Below are 17584 nucleotides of genomic sequence, written 5' to 3' on the forward strand. Positions count from 1 at the left end.
GAAAGCATTAAAATTATTTTCATCAATTCACACTCAGTTAACAGAGTCTGTAATAATTCTGATAAACTGGACTGAGTTTTTTCTCTGTATTATCTGTTAAGAGGGGAGCTGGAGAGCAAAATTATGGTGTCACAAAAGGAACGGTTAAGCTTCTAGAAAAAATAAAAGTCAATAAAATTCTCACAGTAGTTTTACACACTGTGCTAATTACAGTTTTGTTTCTTGGAAAATATATAAAAGCAGTTAGAAGGCTGGGGTTCTAATACTGAATGCACCACTTACAACTGATGTGTGACTTTGATTGAGTGATTCAGCCTCCTCTTCGGTAAAATATGGAAAAGATTATCTGCCTGTGATATTGTGATTTATAATAAAGAATTTTGGCCTCCATTCCCTTTTCTAACACAGAGCTCCTAAAACTCTTGGGATTGCCTGTGGTGAGAGAGATCAAGGTGACTTTTGTTATGTTAATGACGTGACTTTGGCCGCACCGAAGAATAGGCTGGTTGCCAGGAGAACCAACCTGGTGATTAGAGGATTGGAACTTTCAGTCCCACCTCCTGACCCGGGCTGGAGATTGAGTTCAAACGCCAATGGCCAATGATTTAATCAATTATGATTATGAGGCCTCCATTAAAAACCCAAAAGGACAGGGTTTGGAGAGCTTCCAGGTTGGTGAACACAGGGCGATTTGGGGAGAATGGTGCACCTGGAGAGCGCCTGGAAGCTTCCTCTCCTTTCCCCCATACCTTGCCCCATGCATCTCTTCCATCTGGCTGTTCCTGAGTTACATCCTTTTATAATAAACCAGTTACCTAGTGAGTAAACTGTTTCTCTGAGTTAGGTGAGCCACTCTACCAAAATAATGGAACCCAAGAAGGGAGTTGTTGGAACCTCCTATCTACAGCAGTTCTGTCAGAAACACAGGTGACAACCTGGACTTGTGATTGGCATGTGAAGTGGTGTTGGGGGGAGGCAGTCTTGCAGGACTCACCCCTTAACCTGTGGGATCTGATACTATTTACGGGTAGATCGCGTCAGAATTAAGTGAAATTGTAGGACACCCAACTGGTGTAGAATTGCTTGGTGGTGTTGTTGGTGGTTCTCCCCATGCTGGAAATTGGTCTCAGAACACCTTTTATTGCTTTACTTGGCTAAAGTGACCAACTGTCCTGGTTTGCCTGGGACTGAGGCAGGGTTCAGTTTTAAACCTGGGACAGTCCTGGACAATCTAGGATGAGGTGGTTATTCTATGCCTAGGTTGTAGTAAGTATCTGATGAAATAATGCATTTAAAAAGTGTCAGACACTGATAAAGAACATATGGTTCAACTCCTGCTTCCCTTGCTACTTTGAAAACAACCACATGGCATTACTTTAAAATTAGTTTACAATTTAGTCTTTTCCTAGTTCTCCTTTATTCAGACCTTGTGAAACTCAGAATGTATGTTAAAGTTAGCAAGATCTGTGATAACCAGCATGTCCTCTTAGTGCTCATGTGTGCACGCACACACACGCACACACACACTCACAATAATTTTCCTGGCAAAGAGTGAACTCATCTAAAGACAGTTTATAAACCCAACTTAATAAACTGCCTTTAGATGAGCTAATTCATTGGCAGGAGGTTAATATTAAGGCTCGACTTTATGATGTACTTTGATTAATCCTTAACATCTATAAAAGTTACAGATTCATTTTTTTAAAATAAATTTATTTATTTTATTTATTTTTGGCTGCATCAGGTATTTGTTGTGGTGCGTGGGCTTCTCATTGAGGTGGCTTCTCTTGTTGCAGAGCACAGGTTCTAGGCGCGCGGGCTTCAGTAGTTGCAGCACTCGGGCTCAGTAGTTGTGGCTCGCCAGCTCTAGAGCACAGGCTCAGTAGTTGTGGCGCATGGGCTTAATTTCTCTGCGGCATGTGGGATCTTCTGGGACCAGGGCTCGAACCCTTGTCGCCTGCATTGGCAGGTGGATTCTCAACCACTGCACCACCAGGGAAGCCCCAGATTCATCTTAACTTTCCCTGAATGCCTCTAAAGTCATCTACGTTTTGGTGAGTTCTCCAAGGAAACCAGCATGTCCAAACAAGGGGAATTCCATGTCAATAAGTCCCTTTATTATTTTTGGTGGCATAAAGACCTTAAAGAAAGTTTTTAAAAAGACTTTTAAGACCGCGGCAGGTCAAAGGATGATGGCACAGGAACATTTCTTTCATCTCCAGAATATTTGGACTGAAGATGAATCAAGGGGTACCTCTGCTTTATATTTTTCTTTGTGTTTTGGCAAAATTAATTTCTTACATGCCTAGAATTTGGTCTGGTGTGTGGCAGGCCTATGATTTGGGATCACCTTCTATGACCTCTGTATTCAATATCACTGAATGTGAACTTGGAAATTTGGCTGTCATAAGAGGATGAACTGAAAGATCAAGACTCAAATCTGGAGAGAGAAAGGCTAAGAGCAGACAGGCTTGAAGTGTATGAAATCATGAATTATTTACCAAACGCATACTGAATGGCACTGTGCCAAGTTCTGTTCCTTGACTACTACACTCCTCACCCCCGTCAGAGGGTGGAGCTTGGCCTGATCTGGGGAGGATAATCTTGGACTTACATGGTTTTCCCACTTTTAATTTTTGTGAACTTCTAAACACTGAACTGCTCTCTCTCTGTTCCTGTCAGCTGAACTCCACAGATGAGGCTTACTAAATCCTTGCTGTTGGCCTTCGGGGCTTATTTGGCTGACAGTTTGTAGGATACTCTCCTTTCATATATTTGTGTAGCAATTTCTTTTATCGCGGTCCAAATTCCAAAATACTCCAATTTTTGAGATTCTTTAATTAAATTTAATTGGGTTATACTGATGTTTGGAGTTGAAAAAGAAATAGTAGAAAGGGCTTTGAGGGGCTGTGTGATAGGTGTTTTATTTATACATCTAGGCATATTTTATATGTACATATTTTCATTTCCTCTCATTTTCCTACCCCAACCAATGAACCAACCAAACAAACAACCAACACACAGACAAATTCCCCAAACAACTAGTTTTACAAACTCTTCGCTGGTGAGGTTTAAAGGGTATTTAATTTTCACTGAGGTTAAAAACCAAACTGGAAATCACGGGTAAGAAAAAGAGAATTATTTTTGCCATTACTTGGCTGGGGAGCGGGAGTGGGGGGTGGTCATCTCCCATAATGAGTATCGTTATAGCCCAGGGATGTTGATGACGCAGTATGATCTATTACTGTTTGTTAGACTGAGTGGGAGGAGGTGGCACATGCCCAGTCTATTTTAAGTTTTATTCTTCAGAGATGGGGACGTGAGTGATTTCAGATCACATAAAGCCATCTGGGGCTAGCAAGATCTTACAGATTCAATATGACGTTCATATTTTGATATAGTTGTACCCAGATTTCCAAAATTTGTTACCCAATGCTGTGGGCATAATTTGTTCCAAGGGTCACGTCCCTTGATGTGCTTACTTGACAGGGTTTTCATTAGCACTTAAAACACAATGGAAGGCACAGTCTTTGAATGAGAAAGGAATTAAACTGCATTGAAAAGACTCACTTCCAGGGTTTAAAATTTTAACCAGTATTCATTTTTAGAGCAAGCAAAAAATATATAGATCTGTGCGATTACCACAAGGTTAGGCAGTGATGCAGGGTGGGTGGGATAGAGGTGGGACGAACGACCAAGGAAAACACTTCTCTCAGATGCCCAGACAGCATGTTTAGCTTGGAGCACATTTTTACATTTGTGAGAAAATAAATAAATCCTTGTAAATTAGTGCATATAATGAAAGCACTGACAGACCATAACCTGGAAGTGTGAATGGTGCTGTCTCCACTCATCAGCATTAAGCCCTAACAAGCTCTTTCTATGGAGGAACCTGCTCATAAATAAAGTGCATCTAGTAAAAAAAAAATTATTCACAGTGTCTTATGCAAAGTAGGGGACATTATATAATATCTGAACTGCAGGCTCTTTTCTCTGTGAAGCATAGCTCTGTATGAAACAGCTGCAAATTAACGGGCGAAAGTATTTGACGTCTTCCCTTGTCTTATTATCCTCCAATGAATAAATACTATAATTCTTAAGAAGACAATTGCCTAAAGCTGGGGCAGCCTGGATAGTTACTAATAAATTTATCACCTGTTGGGGAAGAGGATGCTGCTGATCGATACTGAAGCAGCAGGGGCAACCTGACGTGGTATCACTGAGAGTCCAGATGTGGAGGTTAACAGCCTGGAAATAGTAGCTAAAATCCCAAATTAGATAACAGAGAAGATCAGAGTTTTTGGCTGTGCAGAATGCCAATTTCAAATGTTGGCAGAAGGCATCTCTGCATTTAATTTATAAAAATTACAGCTGTTGAGGCCACCTACATTTTTATTATTTCTGTATTAAAAATGAACCTTCTTTCAGAATATAAGCTTTGGAAAGTAGTCATAAAATTCTCTCCATCTACAGCCCTAGCAACCAGAAAACTGAAATACTGCTGCTTCTTCTTTTTTCCTGCCACAATCTGCTCTTTAATTTTATGAGACAGAGGTAAATGGTTAAAATAAACTTTCAGAGAATGTCCTAAGTGCAATATGGCATCAGCTCAGTCTCCAATACTGAGTGTGCTGAATTGTGTAGCTGCCATTAGCCAGTTGATCATAAAGTGCCCTTTAAATCAAAGAGAGTTTAAATTTTTTGCTTTGTTTCTGTGCATTTCAATTCTCAGAAAATTGGTATCATATGTGTGGTCTATATGGAAATTCTCCACTAGGCAGAAAAGTCCATTCCCCAACTGATCTAACTACTGTCCACTTATAATTACCTACCAAAATCAGAAAGGGCCAAGTTACTTCTGTACAATGAGCCTGTTATCTTGCTAGGTAGACACTAAATGGAGCTTCTAGAATTTAGAGGGATTACAAATATCTGTGTGTTACTAGGGTTGGAAGGAAGCAGAGCTTAATGACCAGCTGAGATGATTTCACTGTGTGGTTAACAATGAGAACAGGAGTTCTCAAATAAGAGACTCTAATAAACTTACCGTAACATTACAGGACAAGTGAATAGTGTGAGTTATTTAATCAGATGACCTCTTTAATTAAAAAAAAAATTACACTATATTCTAACAGTAAAGGTCAATTTCCAAAGAATTTAAATACAAATTAAAAATGATAAGCATTCAGACTAATATGTCCTTCCTTTCAAGACTCAGAAGGCACTCAGAGACATCACGAGGAACAAGAGATTCGTGGGCTAGTTGACCAAGAATTGTGATTGAGAGAAAGACAGGTAAGGCCACTCCTTCTGATCCTCTCAAAGCTTTAGCCTTCCAGGCAAGGCAGAGTGAATGAAGAGCTCTCCCACCTCCACCAGCACTATTTTCCTAAAAGTTTACTGGGAAAGTTGTTTTTGTCCTCACTTATTAATTTATTCAGGATTTATTTTGAACCTATTATATGTCAGGCACTGTGCTAGGCACTGGGACGACTGCAGACTATAAAACAGATATGGCACTGCTCTTGAGAAGCTCAGAAACCAGTGGGGGAGACGGAGAAATACCCAGGCAATTACAGTGCCTTGAGATAAGCACTAGTTTGGGGCAAGTCCACGGTACCATGGGAGCAGCCTTGGGGGATGGGCTGGGGAAATGAAGGTCACTAGTGTTTTCTCAGATTATAAGTCACACGTAAGCAGAAATCTGAAGGACTATGTTGAATTTCTGATGAGCTCAGTGTGAAATCCAGGAAGCACCACAAAAAACCCATTAAGGCTGACTATTATCACTAAATAATAACCATTTTCATTTGCTGAGAATACTAAGATATTCCAGGCACTGTGCTGGACTCTTTACGTACATTTTTCTCTTTTTAATCCTCACAGTAGCCCTGTGAAGTAGGTATTATTAATGTCATTTTTTAGAAGAGGAAATAGAGGTTCAGAGGTCAAATGACTAACTCCAGGTTGCCAATGCTAGATTTAGCTCATATTTGTCTGACTTTCAATGTCCATTCTTTTGATCACTATCCCATGTAGTCTAAATGGGGCTATCAATCACTTTACCACAGGAGTGGTGTACAGAATGGTTTCTGAGGGTCCAGAAACTCCATGAAATTATCTGCAAAATGTTTCATGTATGTGTATCGTCATGAGGAGATGGTCCATTGCTTTTGTTAGATGGTCAAAGTGATCCATGATCCCTCCCCTGAAATTGTAAGAATTCTTATATCCCTGTAGAGCTCCTGGACCTCTTCAGAATTATTCTTCAAAGATATTCTGCAGCTTCATTCCTACAGAGCTGGTGAGTTTCAGGAAAGCACCCAGAGTTTCCATGTGATGGGGACTTTGGTAACTTGACTATTATTTATGATCTACTAAATAAAAAGGAGACCCCAGAAACAAGGGTCACAAACTCATATGTCATCAGGGGACAGGCAGGTGACATTAGTTTGTAAGTTAGGTCAGGTGTTAGATTATACAAGTTCTAGGGGTAACAAAGGTTAACTAAAAAAAGCATGTCCCACCTAAATGCACTCAATCTTTTTTTTTTTTAATAAAGATACAGAGTGGGACAAATGAATTATATTTTGAACCAGATTTATTCCCTGAGTTGCCAATTTATGATGCTTGCTAGAGGACAATCAAGAGGAATATATCGTCAGTGAAGAGGCTGCTGTGAGCAGACAAGATCCATGAACTTAGAATAAATCTAATAACTAGTATTGCCATTAAAAGTTATGTCTTGATACAGAGATTTCCCATAAACCCCCTGCCTCCACACATGCATACCTCTCCCACTATCAACGTCCTGCACCAGACTGGTATGTTTGTTACAATTAATGAACCCACACTGACACATCATTATCACCCAAAGACCATAGTTTACATTAGGGTTCACTCTTGGTGTTGGACACTGTCTGAGTTTGGAGAAATGTATAATAGCATGTTTCCACCTTTAGAGTATCAGACAGAGTAGTTTCAGTGTATAAAGATTCTGCTTAATTTTTCTGTGAACCTAAGACTGATCTAAAAAATAAAGTCCAGTTAAAAAGAAGTTATGTCTTGGTTTATAAGCTCCGAGAAACCAAAGATAATCAAATCTAGTTACAATTCTCCATCACGGGAAAATGAAATCCCGGGATGGCTAGTGATACAATGCTTGCTAAGAATGCAGCTTCTTTTGTTCCCACCAAGATCAAAGCTCAGAATTTGTGACAAGTTCATCAAATTTAGTCAAATCAAACCAGAAAAGTAGGTGTTCAAGCTGAACTTGACTTCGCTCTTGCTCTGCCACCCTTCTCTTCCTCATCCTTCCCTCAGGAAGCTCTCCCTCTTTAGTATGGCGGAGACAATGCTATGTATTCAGGTAATCCTATCTATTTTTCTTTCTGAGAATAGAGCTAGATTACATTTCCCAGCCTCCACTGCAGTTAGGTGTGGGAAGAAGTGATATATGCTACTTCTAGGCCTGGCCCCTAACAAAACCTCTGTTGAGCTCCTTTATGGAGCCCCCCCTCCCTCTAGGCTGGCTGGATGCACAGTACCCACTGGAGGACTCCAAGGCCTGAGAGATTGACAAGCCACTAGATGGAAGGAGCCTGGCTCCTGAGTCACTGCTAGGAGCAGGGATTTCTCCTATCCCACAGGCAACCTTTACTGGACTGTGATGTGAGCAAGAAATAAACGACTATTTTGTTAAGCCATTGAGATTGTGTGTCTGTTTGTGTGTGTAATATATAGTTGTTAGCTTGGCCTCACTATTATATTCACCAACCACCAATTCAAATCCTGTTCATCTTCTAAGGTTTTTATGAGATGTTTCTCTTCCAGGAAGCCTTCTCTGCAAACTCCACTTTCTGGTCTCTCTGTTTTCTAACCTAAAGAAGCTTCTTTTTTTTTTTCAAATGTGAATTATCCAGTCATGCTCTGTCTAGGCAATAAGCTCCTTGAGGGCAAGAACTGGGTTTTATGCTTTAGTTTTATAGCTCAACAAATCCAGTAGACCCAGGCACAAATGTTCAATAAACCTTGTTGAATTATAGGCTTAATTGCCACACATCTATAATGAAGCACATCTATCCTGAATCAAATAAAGCATGCCACGATGTCAAGATCTGCATATGAATTTCTCTAAAAATGAGTTTGGAAAGGAGGCAATGGTAATCTCTTTCTCCAAAGACCTTTAAGAGGAGTACAGCCCCCTATCAATTAGTGATGATGAGAATATGGGAAAAAGGGGAATTGACCACTCAGAGCAAATAGCATAAGGACCATGGATCAAATTAACTGCAACTGAATTTGATCCATGTAGATAGCTACACTGAATAGCTCAGGTTCCCTGCAAATCCACTTTGCTCTATCAACACAACTTTGTGTTATGATCTTATGATCTCTTCCAACCGTACTCTAAGGAGTTCTAAGGAAACAGCAATATCTCAAGATTTCACCTTAATTTGCTTCACTCTGGACCACATAAAGGAAAGCAGAGAGAACACTGGCTCCAGGGTCACATCAGGGGATCTGGGCTTCAGGCTGACCTCTGTTACAGATTAGCTGTAGGACTTGTCTTGATTTCCTAACCCACACCCTACCTACTGCACAGGGTTAAAACAGTGTGAAGCTCACAAGAGCCAATGAAATGAGAGCCCTTTGAAGAGGATGAAGTCTTACAGTGGTGCTAAGTGGTGTCCTAATTACTCAGTCATTGCTGTAATTCTTTCTGAAAGTGACTTTTCTAAGCCTTAGAACCATAGACAAAGATTTCCACATAGGCTCTGCTTCAACATTTTAGGCTCTTCTATGTTGGACAGACATAGTAGAAGCTTTAAGTCCATAACCCGGGTCAGTGGCAGAGTGCCCTATGTTAGATTCACCACAGAGACAAGGCAGAGGTTGAAAACAATTTTGTTAGCTTAGGGGAAATACTGCACTACTGAACTACTGGTGTAAAAGCCTTCAAGCTTTAATAAGATAGCTAAAGTTTTCATCCAGAGAATCAAATAAATGAAGCTCCATGCTGTGCAACTGGCTCAGGGAGACCCTGGGCTGGGGGTGGTGCTGGTGTCTCAACATTTAACAGTGACACCAGACACTAGGGATGGTATGAGTTATTTTTCCTTGCTTTATAGATGTGTGTGTGTATGTGTGTGTGTGTGTGTGTGTGTGTGTGTGTGTGTGTGTGTAAGCGATTGGGTAAAATAGACAGTTCCAGTTCAAGTTGAAATGCATATCTCATGTTTTATTTTTGTGCTAGAGTTCTTGCTCAAAAGATGCCTGTAGGCTGAGATTTAAGGGGACTCAGTACATATGGGCTAAGATAAATGAGGTTTATTGGACACGAGCTGAATATTTTATATCCCCCCCCCTTAAAAAATTCTTCAATTATCAAGCAACTGTATCTGGGACACTACTCAGATACATTTTGAAGAAATGCCTTTGTCATCCTAAGGAAACAAACCACCTCACAAGAACCTTACGTGAACAATTAGCTTGAGGAGGGAAAGTTCATTTATTGCCCATGGACCAGCAAAAAACTAATTGCAGTTGTTACACTCTGGGGGAAAATGAGTCTCTTTCAAGATATGTGAACGACCAAGAGGTTCTGATAAAAAAGCAAACTAAGTAGAATACCTTGGCCTGAATACTCAGTAAAAGGAGGATATGAGGAATTAAGCCTGACGGTGCTTACTATTCACAGTACTGGGCTAACTCAAGAAGAGTGAAAATTTCTGCAGGAAAGTTATTTGCATGTACTATCTATTCAAAGACAACGTGGAAGGCCCATTTAAAATTCTTCCAACAGCCGTACATCCTGACTAATGAAGCTAACACTAGAAGAGAAGTTCAGGAAGTCAGAAAGTCAGGGTGATGAACACTCTGTGAATACAATTTTCGAACCTTTGAAATGAGGTTTAAAGAGACACTTAGGAGGACCAATTTGGGCTCAATCAAAAATATATTATTAGAACAACAACAATAAACACAAATATGACAGTTGAGCAAAAGAAAAAAATTAAGCAAAGCAGTTGTCTAATGAGACAAACAACTCTTTGACTTTTTCTTTTCCACGCTCTGACCTACAAGTTTAACAATCTGAGTGCAGAAGAAGGTTACATTGAAAGGTATTGAAAAAAACTGGGATTCGCTGTTCAAAGGCGGCTGGTGACATCTCTGGCCTTGTCTTGATTGAGACTGGGGTTTCCAAGGCCATTTCCCCACCTTTTTTCCTCTAAGTTCAATTACCCAGACATGTTCAGGAGAGCTATGAGAGTAGGAGGAAAGAGTCTGGGGGTAGAAGCTACGAGGAGATCCTGTTGTGAGGCTGACTGTGACTTTCAAAAATTTACATAATCTCCTAGTCCTTGGGGTTTTGCCTTTGTCTAATTGCGAGAAGAAAAGCTGAGATGCCCATGTCAGTGGATTACTGTAAAGACCAACTAAAATCACATCGGAGCAGAATAGTCTGTGAAATCTTTTTGAAAGGTTAACACAAGTGGTGTTAATATTTCTGTTTTTGATTAACTGTTAGTTTTCTGGCATCTTGCTGTGGATTATCTGCTACATGATGACCTGCTTCAGCACAGCTTGACTTAGACGGCAGGAACCCTCTGCAATTCTGTCAGCGTCTCCTCCATGCTGATGGTGACGAGCAGTCTGTACAGGGGTCCTGTGTTACTTTTCCAGTCAAACTGGTCTATTCACTGTCTCTGAAACACATCTTTCTCTTTCCCTGGTTATCACTACATATTTGCCTGCACTACTCCTGTGCCTGGAATCCCCTCTCCCTCTCCTAGTATCCAGATCCTACTCATCTTTTAAGACACAGTGCAAAGTCTAGCCTCAATAATTACAATATATAAACTAACTCAAAGACTTGCAAATATCTTGATGGAGGTACTTCCTTGTCGAGTATATCAAACAATTTCATCAATCTTGTCTGATGGTAGAAATCTGAGCCTCTTAGAAGAGATGTGTTATTCCACCGATATAAGTGGGTAGGAATGAGGATCACATCAGGTATATGTCATTAAGTTGCAAATCTAAAGCTTGGCCTGTAACTAAGAGTGTGAGGATTTTTGACTAGACTCAAGAATGCATTTTACATACTGAGATAGGGCCATTTTAACCAATCCATTTCAAGACCACCCCAACCTTCGTAGGAAGAGCTGAGTCATTCACTTCCCATTTAGGTGGGCTCTTTGTTCTCCACTGCCCTACCCTTACTTCTTTGCCTTGTTCTTTGATCTCATTCCTTTTTGAATTCACTTAGCCTACCAGGAAGAGAGGTTAGAATCTAGTTCCCAGTTTTCCTTTACCCACGTGTCCAGTCCTTTTTCAGATTCCTTTCCTTTCTTCCACATCTTCCCCCTTCTGCTCATTTTCCTCTCCCCTTTTCTCCAAATCCCAACCGCTCTCCATTCTCTGAGCCCCTCGAGCGCTTACAGTTTATATCACACAACCTAATGCTGATTACTGTTTCCTCTGACGATTCCTCCCTTGTCTCCCTAACCAGATCATATTTCACTCACAGGCAGGGATCAAGCCTTTTTACTACACTTATAATTTCCAAATTTCCCAATGCAGACCAGATTGTCTGCTGCTTGAAAAGCTTAACAAAACACTGAACGTCAGTGAACATGGTTCTTTTTCTAATAAGATATACCAGGAGCATGACATGGGTCTGACAGAGTAGCTAAAACCAGTGGGAGTCTTATAAATAGTATAGTGGGTCATTGACACTAGTGTCTCATTGACACTAGTTAAATATGTTGAAAGTATTCGTTCAGATGATGGCACCTCTGGACACCTGCTTGATAACCAGGAGATCTTTGTTGTGACAAGAGATGGTTGCAGTGTTTGACGACAGCATTTAGCATAGTTCCTGCCATACAGAAGTGCTTTATGTGTTTATAGAATAATAAATGACTAAGCTCTACATTAGAAGGAGAACAATTTGAGCAATTAGAAAAAAACAAATTAATAACAGCCAGCGAGTCTAATAAAGAAGGTAAAACAAAAGGAAACAGGCATTTACAAATACTGCTAGATAATATTTTGCAGCTGCAATGGTTCCTTAATTCAACTGTTCAAAATATATTCAGCATTTCCAGGAACTAGGAAGATATCAATTTAGGGCCAATTCAGAAGGCAGTGGTTTTGGTCATGTGTTGACTAATTTTTTTTTTAAACATTCAAATAGATTATTTGAATAAAGTCATGCTGTTAAAACTAGACCAGATATACTTGGGAAATAAAATAGTGCCCAGCATAACTAAAAAAAGCCAACCAAACAAACAAAAAACAAAAATGAACACCCCCCCACCCCACAACCACATAAAGAAAGGTTTTGAGGGCGCTAAGTGTTGATCTCTGGGTTCTCAAAAATTTCAAGCCTAACAGGCTAAAATCAGAAGATTTAAAAGTAGCCCTTCTTCAGACCACTCTCCCCAGAGATGCCCCCAGTTTCACCACTCTGGGAAAAGTGGGAGGCACCTTTCGAGGGACCTCAAGCCCTAAGGTAGGGCTGGGGCAGGTGACTGCCTACAGTTCCGGTTTTACTTTGTTCAAGAGAACACAGAGAAAAGATTATAGAAACCAAAGTAGGTAGTCTTGGCAGAAGGCATTCTGATGGGTTTTTGACTGGGGGGTGGTGGTGGGGAGGAGGACAAAGCAGACCTATCAATCTATTACCATGGCTTCAATTTCCTTGGGTTAGAGACGCCTTCCACAATGAGGAATGATTCCTGCCTTCTCAGGGAAATTACTGCTGCAATCAGCTTTCTTTCCTGAGCAAATACGGGTAAAATGGGGCACCCACCCACCTTCCTTTCCCCAAAAACCTATTATACAGTCTAACAAGCCTTTTGAAAGACCAAATGGAATAGCTAGTAAATGAAACTGGAAGAAAAATGGAGCAAAAAACACTGCAGCTTCCTGGCTAGGCTTTGATATTTGGGGCTTAAAGACAACCTCACATTTGAGTTATTAAGCCTTTGATTCCTCAGAGAGAAACTTTAAATGGCCCAGGACTCACTCCCAAGGGAACAGTGACTTTCTTTGGTCAATGGTAAAGCTGACTCATTATATCAAGGCTCTTTAATATTGAGGAAGTTCAGTGTCAGCCATTTAGGGAACTCCACATATGGACACACACTAGATGTGTTGGTGAGCTCTGCAGCTAATGGAAGAGCCTCACTCACATCCAATCAGTTCAGAAAATAAGGGATTAATACTGGCCACTGCAGGGGTCCCTGAAGACCCTACTCCAGGGCCAAAGCTGGTGTGTGTTCTGATATGTTGGTTCCTGTGCTTTAAAGGTTGTTAAATATTTTGAACACTGTCTCTGTATGAGTGAAAGCCTTATTTAAAACAAACACTTTTTAAAATGGAATTGTCAGGTATAAATTTGCAAGTTGTTTTCTAAACCCTATTTCTGACTTAACTTTTTTTTAAATTATGAAAGATTTCAAATGGTCGACAACTCAGAAAATCATTACACACTGCCATGCATCTACCCCCCCAGTTTAATAGGTGTTAACATTTGTTTCATATAGCTCTGAAAAAAAAAAGAAAATATTATGAATACAGCCAAAACCCATGTCTTTATCTCTGTTCCCTTTTCCCTTCCCTCCCCAGAGGTAAGCACTAGTCTGCAGTTAGTGTGATCCCCTTGCATGATTTTATACATTTTCTACATATGTATATGTCAAAAAATAATATAGAGTATGTTTTTATGCTTCAAAAATTTATGTAGGAGATGGATGGTGGTGATGGTTGCACAACAATGTGAATGTACTTAATGCCTCAGAATCGTACACTTAAAAATGGTTAAAATGGGGGAATTCCCTGCTCCAGTGGTTAGGACTCCACGCTTTCACTGCCGGGGCCTGGGTTCAATCCCTGGTTGGGGAACTAAGATCCCGAAAGCCGCAAGGTACGGCCAAAAAAAAAAAGTTAAAATGGTAACTTTTGTTTTGTATATTTTGCCACAAAAATATGCTCATGATATCACATCATACATATTCTTTTGCAATTTTCTCTTTCATTCATGCAACCTTACGTCTTGTGACTATTAATGTTTTTACATGGGCATCTAGTTAATTCATTTTTACTGTTGTATAATATTCCATCGTTTGACCAAACCCGACTGACAGATTATTAGGTTGTTTCCATGTCTTATACTGTAATGACAGCCTAGCACGTCTCCTTATACACATGTGTACTTGTGACTTTCCATACATTTTTCTTCAGCCAAGCTCCCTTCAGTACCTCTCTCCAAGTATTTTAAAAACAAGTTTTCCTTTTAGTTGGACAATGTATTTTGCAGGCAAAGAGAATTAAAGTAGGGCTGTGTATATACAATCAACAAAGTTTGACAGAAGAGAATTTGAATACAGTAAAACAATTTTGAAAACAAAATGTTTACTACTAGTCTTGAAAACAATCCAGTTAATATTAGTTTAAAAAATTATTTCCTTATCCTCCTTCTCATCATCATACTTTATTTAGTACTTAATCTGTACCAGGTACTGGCTTAACCCATATTGTGTCATTTTATCCTCTATAACCCTATAAGGAAGGTAGGAGCACTGTCTCCATCTTACAGATGAGAAAACAGTGGCCCAGAGATGTTTGTTAGTAATAAATTCGAACTCAGTCTTACCTGCCTGATTCCAAAGTCTCTGGTTTTAACTACTCTAAACACTTCCTAAGTTTTCCAGATTTCACGGGGCCCAAATGGGAAATACAAAGAGTACGATTTAAAGGTCATTGAAAGGCCTGCCCACTTGCCTTAAAAGTACCTTTACTACAGGAAGGCTTTTCTAGAAGGACACAAACTTTAGAGACCTTAAGGACATATATTGCATATATTGCTAAATCTGACCAAATAAAGTTAGAAAACTTCTACATTGTTAAAGGAAATGACAAACTTGGAAAATATTTGCAACACATAGGAGAGACAAAGGGATGCTTTTCTTAATTTTCAAAAGAGAAGGATCAACGGCTCAGTAGAAAAACTGGCAGAGGATATGAAAGTGAGTTTACTGGAAAAGAAATACAAATGGTCACAACAGATATGAAATGACACTCCTCTTCACTTAAAATGAAAGAAATTCAAATTAAAGCTACAAGCTATGAGATACCATTTTCCACTGATCAGATGGGCATATATTAAGAGGTTTAATGATACTCAGTGTGGCTGAGGGTATGGCAAAATGGGCATCCTTACACGCTATTGGTGTAAATGTGTTCAATCTTTTGGGAGGGCAATTTGGTAATATCTACTACTGCTGAAAATTAATCCGGTGTATATACTCACAAAAGTGTTCCAAAACACATGAATTAGGTTGTTCAATGCAGTGCTACAGTGATAAAGGATTTAAAAAAAACAACATGTCTATCAAGAAGCAAATTACTTAAAAAATTATGGTATGTCCATATGTTGTAATATCATACATCTCTTAAAAACAGAGGCAGATATATACATGCTTTTATGGAAAGATCTTCAAGAAATATAATCAAATGAAAGAAGGAGGGTGAAGAGTAATGTATATGATATGATTCCTTTTATGTAAGAGAAAAATACATATAGAGGTCTCAAAGGAATCGCAAGAAACTGTTAACACTGGTTACCTTTAGAGAGAGGGACTGGGGTGTGTGTGTTTGTGGTAAAGAAGCCTAGAATTTTCTTTCTGTGCTTTTCTACAGAGTTCTGACTTTCAAACCACAGACATATATTACTTTCATATTTTTATCTTTCAATATCAATGGAGCTTATCTAGATGGTGAGATTATAAGCCGTTTTAATTTGTATTCTTTACATTTCTCTTTCTTAAAAAATAATAAATATAATTAAAATGTCTTTTACTACGGGCCTGCCAGGATGTCTTCAAGGTCTTCCACTGAGCTTTTTTCCTTGGCTGATGGTATAGCCCCTCCAGCAGGTCTCTAGTAACATGCTCAGATGAGAGCAACCCATTGGCAACCATGAATACTTTCTGGAGAGCTGTCATTTATGAAAGCAAAGAGACCTGGGTCCTCAGAGGTTGGTCATAGGACAGGACAGGGTGTGTGTGTGTTTTAAAATAATATGCTTTGTCTTTTGTTGCATTATAAAAATAATAAATGCTCAGAAAATTAGAGAGAACAAAGTCAAATCACTCAAAACTCCTTATGCAGCAATTATCATCGCTAACATTTACTTTACTTATTTTATTTTATTTAAAAATTTTTTTGGCCATGCTGCACAGCATGTTGGCTCTTAGCTCCCCGACCAGGGATTGAACCTGCACCCCCTGCATTGGAAGCGTGGAGTCTTAACCACTGGACCGCCAGGAAAGTCCCATTGCTAACATTTAGATAAACTTCCTCTCTATTTTTTTTCTCTGTACATATATACCACCCCTGCCCCCTTACAGATGTAGCAGTATACAGTACATAGTTTTGTATCCTGAACTTTCCACTGAATATTATTTTGTGAGTATCTTCCTTATACCTGCAGGTTTGGGGGCTATGGGAATGGTCTGTTCTGGGTGCAGACAATGAGGGGAGTGCATTTTTGATAGGAATATTAAAAACAGTAATAAAACTGATGAATAACAGGACTGTGTTTACTATCCCCATTCACTGGAAATTGTAAACAATGTCAGGATAAAATATTCTTCCCACTGTCCAGTCTCCCTTTAGCATACACCACTGTATGCCCACACAGCTCTGACTAGGGGAGAGGGAAGGGAAAGGCTGGATTTCTATCTCGGGAAGACAGGCTGAGGGCTGCAGGGAGGGGGGCTCAGAGTTAGCCAGGGAAGTCCCTGAAAGAGGGAATGAAGAGGAGACATTTCAAACAGCCTCTCCTTTACTGCTAGTTTGCTGCTTAGTCAGATTCAGTTCACTTGAGAATCTGCTTGACTTAAAAAAAAAACTTAGCAGTTGTCTTATATGCATATAACTTAAGTCATTAGTACCTTCAAAATGCTGGTCTAAATACCCTCTGTTGTGCCATCTCTAATCCTTGGTCTGAAATGGCCAAAAAACACAATTAATTGATCAATTATAAAATAAAAATGGGCTTCCTGACTCCATTTCCAGCTGTGTTTTAGCCTGTGATGATGTTAAAATAATGGATTTCCAAAGTTATCTAGGTTTGCTGCATGTTGTTGGAGTTTTACACTCCACACCTGCTAATTCAGCCAGTATGGCTGGAGGATCAATGAAGCTAAAAACATCTTCTGATGGCTTCTCTGTTGTGGAGCGAATATTCTTGGTTCCCTGGGAAGTCAACCCACAGTAGATTTCAGATTCCTTCAAGAATCAGCAAAGCATGCTAGACTCACCAGGAAATGACTTGCTCATTTCTTTGATTTTACAGTCAGCTCCATGCATTTGGTAAACTTGAAATTACTGGGCCATCTTGTACTGATGGTGGAGCAATATGGGGCCATGGTCAAAGCTTTAGCTCTAATACAGTTTCATGTTTTAGAACCTTAAAAACAAACATTTTGCATTGAAAGAAATTTCCTAATTAACTTCTGAAGGATTTGTACATTAAAACATCTTACCCTGCTGGAGAAGACTGATAGAA

The 17584-nt window shown here is 39.6% G+C and overlaps 1 protein-coding gene across 1 annotated transcript in view; it reads right to left on the bottom strand.

Moving 5' to 3' along the window:
- Positions 1–17584, bottom strand: part of TENM1 (teneurin transmembrane protein 1) — a 569033-nt gene that overhangs the window by 75894 nt on the left and 475555 nt on the right. The window lies entirely within an intron of this gene.

The sequence above is a fragment of the Balaenoptera physalus genome (assembly GCF_965194825.1).
Source record: "Balaenoptera physalus genome assembly, chromosome: X".
Classification (NCBI taxonomy): Eukaryota; Metazoa; Chordata; class Mammalia; order Artiodactyla; family Balaenopteridae; genus Balaenoptera; species Balaenoptera physalus.